The sequence below is a fragment of the Larus michahellis genome, chromosome 3, assembly GCF_964199755.1.
Source record: "Larus michahellis chromosome 3, bLarMic1.1, whole genome shotgun sequence".
Classification (NCBI taxonomy): domain Eukaryota; kingdom Metazoa; phylum Chordata; class Aves; order Charadriiformes; family Laridae; genus Larus; species Larus michahellis.
The window spans coordinates 24,493,606-24,499,605 of record NC_133898.1 but is presented as its reverse complement, the minus strand read 5'-3'; the positions used below and the strand labels follow the sequence as shown (position 1 = coordinate 24,499,605).

The window sequence follows — 6,000 nt, the reverse complement described above, 5'->3', positions numbered from 1 at the left end:
TCCAATCATCAACCTACATACACATACACATGTATATACGCATACACACGTACATATACATATGTATATACACATACACGATACACGAAGATACTCATACACGTGCACACACACACGTGCACGTCTATATAAGCGTATACGCGTACGGAGCACGCGCGCAGGGGGCGGCACTACAAGTCCCATCATGCCGCGGGGCGGGGAAGGGGGCGTGTCCTCGCGAGACGCGTCGCCCCGCCCCCGCCGGGCCCCACCCCCGCCGGTGGGGTGGGCGAGCGCGCGGCGGCGGCCGAGGCAGAGGGCGGGCGGCGCTGAGGCGAGCCGAGCCGAGCCGAGCCGAGCCGAGGGGAGCCGGGGGCGCTGAGGCCAGGCGGTGTGAGGGCAAAGGAAGGCGGCGGCGGGGCCGTGGTGAGGGCGGCAGAGCCGGCGTCCATCGCGTTTCTTCTCCCCGGCAGCTGCCGCCGCTTCCCAGCTTGTCTCTCGCTGCGGGGGCGGCGGGGAGAGCTGCGGAGGCTCCCTCCCCTCTCGCCCGCCCTGAGGAGACGGGGACGGCGGCTGCCCCTTTAACCCCCCCGCTCCTTGCTTCCCCCCTTCGTCTCGGGGAGCTGCCGCTGCCGGCCTGAGGTGCCTCTTCCGCCTGCTTCCTTCCTCCCTGGGGTGAGTATCGCGCCTGTCGCGACAGAGCTGCTGCCGTATCGCCAAGGGGGAGGCGGGCAGGGGGCCCGCCCGGGGGCTGCCCCCTTCCTCCGGCTCTTTCCCCCCCCCTTCTTCCCCCGCCGCCCTGCGCGCTTTGTGCGGCGCCTCCGCAGGGCTGTCTTGCTGTTGCTGGCTTTAAAATAATTCTCTATTTATTTTTTTTCCGGGGGTTGGGGAGTTTTTTGTCTTTTTTGGGGGGGGTGGTGAGTGGATTTTTTTTTTTTTTTGTGCTGTGTGGTTTTTTTTTTTTCTTTCTCCCTTCGTACCCCTCCCCGGAGTTGGCCGGGCCCCGATGTGGGGCTGGATGTGCCGGGGAAGCTCTTTGTCATGGAGCGGCTGCTGAGCCGCCTGCCCTCGGGAAAAACATCACTTTAAAAAAAAAAAAAAAAACAAGGAAAAAAAAAAGTCAGCAGTTGGACTCCGAGGTTTTTGTTGAATACGAGGGGTGGGTTTTTTTGGCGGTGGTCATGTTATTTTTATTTTATTTTTTTTTTCCGAGGAGAAAAGATTCCACCCCCCCGCCAAGTCTAGGCTCCATTTATCGCAGCCCCCTGTGCCGGAGCAGCACGCAGGCGGGTGAAAACAAAACAAAGGGGGATTTTCGTTTTTGCTGCTGTTAACCTGCAAAATCTTGGTGGGAAAGCTTCCCCTCTCCCCTCCCCCTTTAGCTCTTCCAAATCTGATGCCGTTTTACTCTGGAAGAATCCAGATAGCCGGTAGATAAGTTGTGTCTTTTTAATTTTAAGCTTCTTGCCGGGGGGAATCGGAAGGTTTCTCTACCGTATCCTCAGCCTTGGCTCTTTTGTGAGCAGCCTGCCATCCAGCGCAACTTTCGTCGGGTTTTTCTTTTCACTCTTCTTTTTTTTTTTTTTTTTTTTTTTTCACGTAGTTAAATAATGCGGTTTCAGGAAGAGCTAATGGCAGGGGGGACATTTCTGCCTGTAACAGCCATAGAGAAGATTTTTTTTAAAAGGCAGGGGAAAGGAGCAGCAGTTGTGTTTTCAGCTAAATAATATTTTTTTTTTCTTCTTAAAAGGCGTAATGATATTTTAAAGCAATTATTTTATTTTTATACTGAAAAGCTTTTTTCTTTTTTATTCTTTGTTTTTAAACTACCCCCTCAAAAACTGCAGCTGTTCCACCTCTGCAAAATGCAGCTTCTAGAATACATGCAAGCAAAAAGCAGCCTAGCTGTAATGCTTGTGTTTCTGGCCTTACGTTTTAAAGGCCACCCATTTGTTTTCGCTGGGACCCTGCTGCCTTGAAAAGACACTACTTGGTAAAATTACAAAGTGTTTCAGCTAGACAGAGCTGGAGGTTCTGCATCCGAAGGACGACGGGTTTATTTTTTCCATTCTGAGCACGCGTCGGGGGCAGAGGGAGAGCTAGGGGGGAAAAAAAGCAGTTTCCGGTTTCTGTTCAGCAGCTTTTGATATTTTTTTTTTACAAAGAAGCAGATAGATGACCTGTTGATGATACATCTTCCGTCGCTTTTTATGCCAAAAGGTGCCGGTTGGTTAGTGGAGATGAAAGCTTTAGCCAAGATTTTTGTTTGCGTGTGTTGCCGTGCAGTCTGTGTGGCTTTGTGATGTTTTAGGCCAACAATTTTGGAGTGAGTAATGTAGAGCCAAAGTTCAGATGTCTACACGGGACACTTCCCCCCCTCCTCTCTGCTGTCCCCCTTCTCCCTGAGAAAAAGCCTGGTTTCTAGAAAATTTAAGTCATAGTTGGAAAATTAGACCCTTTTGGTGCTGTGTAAGATAGGTGCCCTAGCTCCTTTTGAAGTCGTATGAATGACCAGGCAGGAAGCTTTAGGAATTCGTTTTAGTTGTATGTAGGCACCTACTGGGTACCTTAAGCTGACGTGTCTCCTATTTCAAATGAATTAAACTTGTAGGAGCACCTGTGTTCTGCTGAGTATAGTCTTGTGAAGTGTGCCTAATGAATGTTTCCGTTCTTACCAAACACTGAAATGTATTTCTCAACGCAGCAAGTCACCATGCTGGACCTGGTTCATTTTGGAAATTAAAGTTTTGGGTAACTTCTAGTATTTCAGTTAAAGCAGAACTTTTATATAAAGTCTGTCTGCTACAACCGTTTTGTATTTTGGTATCAATACCGGTTTCTATTAAGAAACTAGGCATGGAAAACAGGATCCTTTCACTTCAGGATTTATAGCTTGAGACTGTGTATTTGTAGACGCAAAATAGAGCATCATCTGCTTGGAGCCAGTGGTATTTAAAGCTCTTATTCATTTGGAAGGAACTAATTACAAGTACATTTTGATATAAAATGTCTTCTCAGACAGGAACTCTGGAACACAGGAAAGCAAAAAACCCAAAGCTGTTTGTAGATGCTAATCCATGCCCTGAGCTAAAAAAGGAAGAATGAGGGTGTTTCATGAGAAATCAAAGTCACCTTTAAGTGCACGCTTGTAAGCTAAATTACACAGTTGATTAGGAATTCCTGCAGGATGCCGATAATTGGAGGTACTTGTTGCTAGCTGGTCACTGTGTGCCTTGCTGGTTAGATCGTAAAAGTTTTGACTGTAGGTGGCATCAAGAGGAAGAAGTCCAGCTCTCTTGCTTCCCAGGCATTCGTTCCTTAATCTCCAGATTCACAGGCGGGCTGACAAACTGTCGAAGGAAGTGACAGCAAAGAGATGGTGTAGGAAGTAGGTCGAGCGCCACTAAACACTGCTGAGAGAGTTTCAGTGGAAAAAAGTAAGCATGTTTCCATCTGATCTAGTTTATGTTTGCTTTCAATCTACCTGTTAACAGGACGCAGCAGTAAAGTTCATACTCCTGCTGTAGTCCTCCGATTCCGCTGAAATTAATATTGCATCCCTAATTGGGCCCAGTTAGTCTACCTGGATGGAAAGAGTCATGGGGAAGAAGGCAAAATAGCAATTTAGTTCCCATCGTGTAAGGTGCCAGTTGTGTCAGCTGGGCAAAGCTGAAGTGGCTCTGTGTCTCCTTGGAGGCCATGGACAACTTGTGGGATGGACTTCCCTCTCCCAGTGCTGCTGCGGGCTCTCCAGTGTGGTGGCTGGGGCAATAGGGTAGCATCATGATGTGTTCTTTGTGGACTTAAAGTTTTGCAGTGGATGTGGCAATTAATAGTGACAAGCGATTTTAAGTGTTTCTTGTTTAAAATGTTTGAATTGAGGTATTCAAAAACCTGCTTTCCAAGTTAAAAAAGTTCTTTGGCATGCTAGAAATCTTCCTTATACTACAAAAAAAAGCAAGCTCTACTGTCTTGCTGCTGTCTCCTGAAAGCAGTAAAAGCTATTGACAGTAACTTGATTTGCAGAAAAATTACAGCCTTGCACTATGAATATGTTCTTCACGAAGTATCCTGTATTTATATTGATTTGAAAAAGAGATGTTGCTTCGAGTAGGAAGAGGCACTTAAATGCTTTGCATGAGTGAGTGCACAGCATATTGGCTACCTAGGTGAGCCCTATGCCATAGATGACTTCTGCTGACCCATTATCATGTGATCTGGAGTACCAAATGTTGCTAGCTGCTCACAATGACCTTTCTGGAATAACCCCATAGTCATGAACGGATGTAAAAAAGTTGAAACTATGGGCTCTACAGGAAAAGGCTTTTGTCCTCTGCTGGCAGCCTGTGCTGAAGGTAGGTGGTCATCAATACCAGTCTAGCTCCAGCAACGTCTCCTGGCTGGTGTGCTGGGTGTAAATGCTGTGAGGTGGTGTTTTGGGATGTGGGCTCAAGTGTAAACTGGTCAGCAGCTTGTTTGACCCAGGCTGAACACAGCGTTTGGTTAAAGATTGATGGTATCCTCCAGTCCCTGCCATGCAGGAGCACAGTTCAGTTCATGAATAGGTAATAAAAGTTAATCTGCTGACCTTGTTTCTTAATCCATGCTGCTGAATTCAATCATAGAGACTTGACTGCCACCCATGGTACCTACTTACATAAAAGCTGAATTTTGGGGCGGGATCTCATGTACTTGAGAGCAGAGTGGACTGAAACTTGCAGTGCACTTCTGGCTGTGGTTTCAGGATTGGGAGTGTCCTATAATTTTACTTGTCTAATTGGAGGTACATGGCAGTTGTCGGAGTAGGAGCGGTCAAAACCTCTTACCCTGGTCCTCTAATTAAATTCCTGTTGGGAAGAGGATTCATTTGATTCACACATTGAAATACTTCCCTTGTTCATGTATGTTGTAGAAGACTTTGGATATGTGTCATGCTGGCTCAAAATGCTCTTGATCTCCCTTGATGTTGGCTATACAGCTATGTCAACCAGATGTTTTTCCATGCCGACCCTGTTTGTAGCAGATTAATTGCATAAATGTGTTTTTTAGAAGGGGGAAAAGTGTTGCTTTTGGGGGAAGTTTTTTTTTTTTTTAATAGTACAGAAATATTTGGGCCAGAGGGTGCTGGCCTGCCTATACTAGATAGGGTAGGCATGTATGTGTTGGAGGGAACAATTGCACCATCTGATTGACAAAAGTTAATCAAAGTCTCGGATGTAGGCAAGCTTTTGCTGTTAGTTTACATATTTGGTGTTCAGGGAGATAAGCATGGTATTTTTGCAGAAAAGCTTTTTGTCGCCAAATGCTGCGTTTCCATTTGTGAGTCTAACATCTGCTATAGTGGCTGAAGCTCTGCATTGTAGACAAGTCTAGTGCAGAAACAAACAGTAAGGAAGGTAGGGAAAAGCTGAAGTTGAATAGACTTAAACAAGAAGTGATCTACAGAATTTTTTTTATTATTACTAGGGTAGTTGATAGTCTGAATAGCTACTAGAGGATGCTGTTTCGTGGATTGATTGAGGTTTTGAGCGAGTCACATGCAAGCATCTATAAAATATTTTTTAATGTAAGATACGGGATTGGCGCAAGTTGGTCAAGTAAGGTTCTTTGGGGGGATATTTATTGGAGCTAGGACTTGAGGAGAATATGGAAAAAACAAAACAAAACAAAAAACAACCAACCCCCCCGCCTAAAACCAGAAAAACAATAACAAAACCCTGCCTAGCCAAAATTGTCTTCAAGTAGATGACCATCAATGTTTTTTTGCTTCCATTGCCAATTGATTCATCTGCCTGGATGTACTTAGCCACTTGTATTTCAAGTGTACAATGTTTCTGCAACTATAGTGAACCCTTTGGGCTTCATTACAAACACTTAAAAATACTCTTTTCTAAGCTGGGATACCTATTTTCCTTACTTCATGGGCAAGATTGGGGATAAAGATAAATTTGAAGGGACTGATTTGTTGTCTGTCAAGATGACTCTTAAGACCAAGGCCTGTAAGTTTCTGGAGGTGTGGTG

At 45.7% G+C, this 6,000-nt stretch overlaps 1 protein-coding gene across 2 annotated transcripts in view; it reads left to right on the top strand.

The window, feature by feature from the left end:
- The first annotated feature begins 238 nt into the window (after positions 1-238).
- The window catches only part of PELI1 (pellino E3 ubiquitin protein ligase 1), a 46,534-nt gene continuing 40,772 nt past the window's right edge, over positions 239-6,000 (top strand). For both annotated transcript variants that reach the window (XM_074579237.1, XM_074579235.1), the window contains exon 1: positions 239-654. The gene's annotated coding sequence lies outside the window, so the exon portion shown is untranslated. The remainder of the gene's footprint in view (positions 655-6,000) is intronic.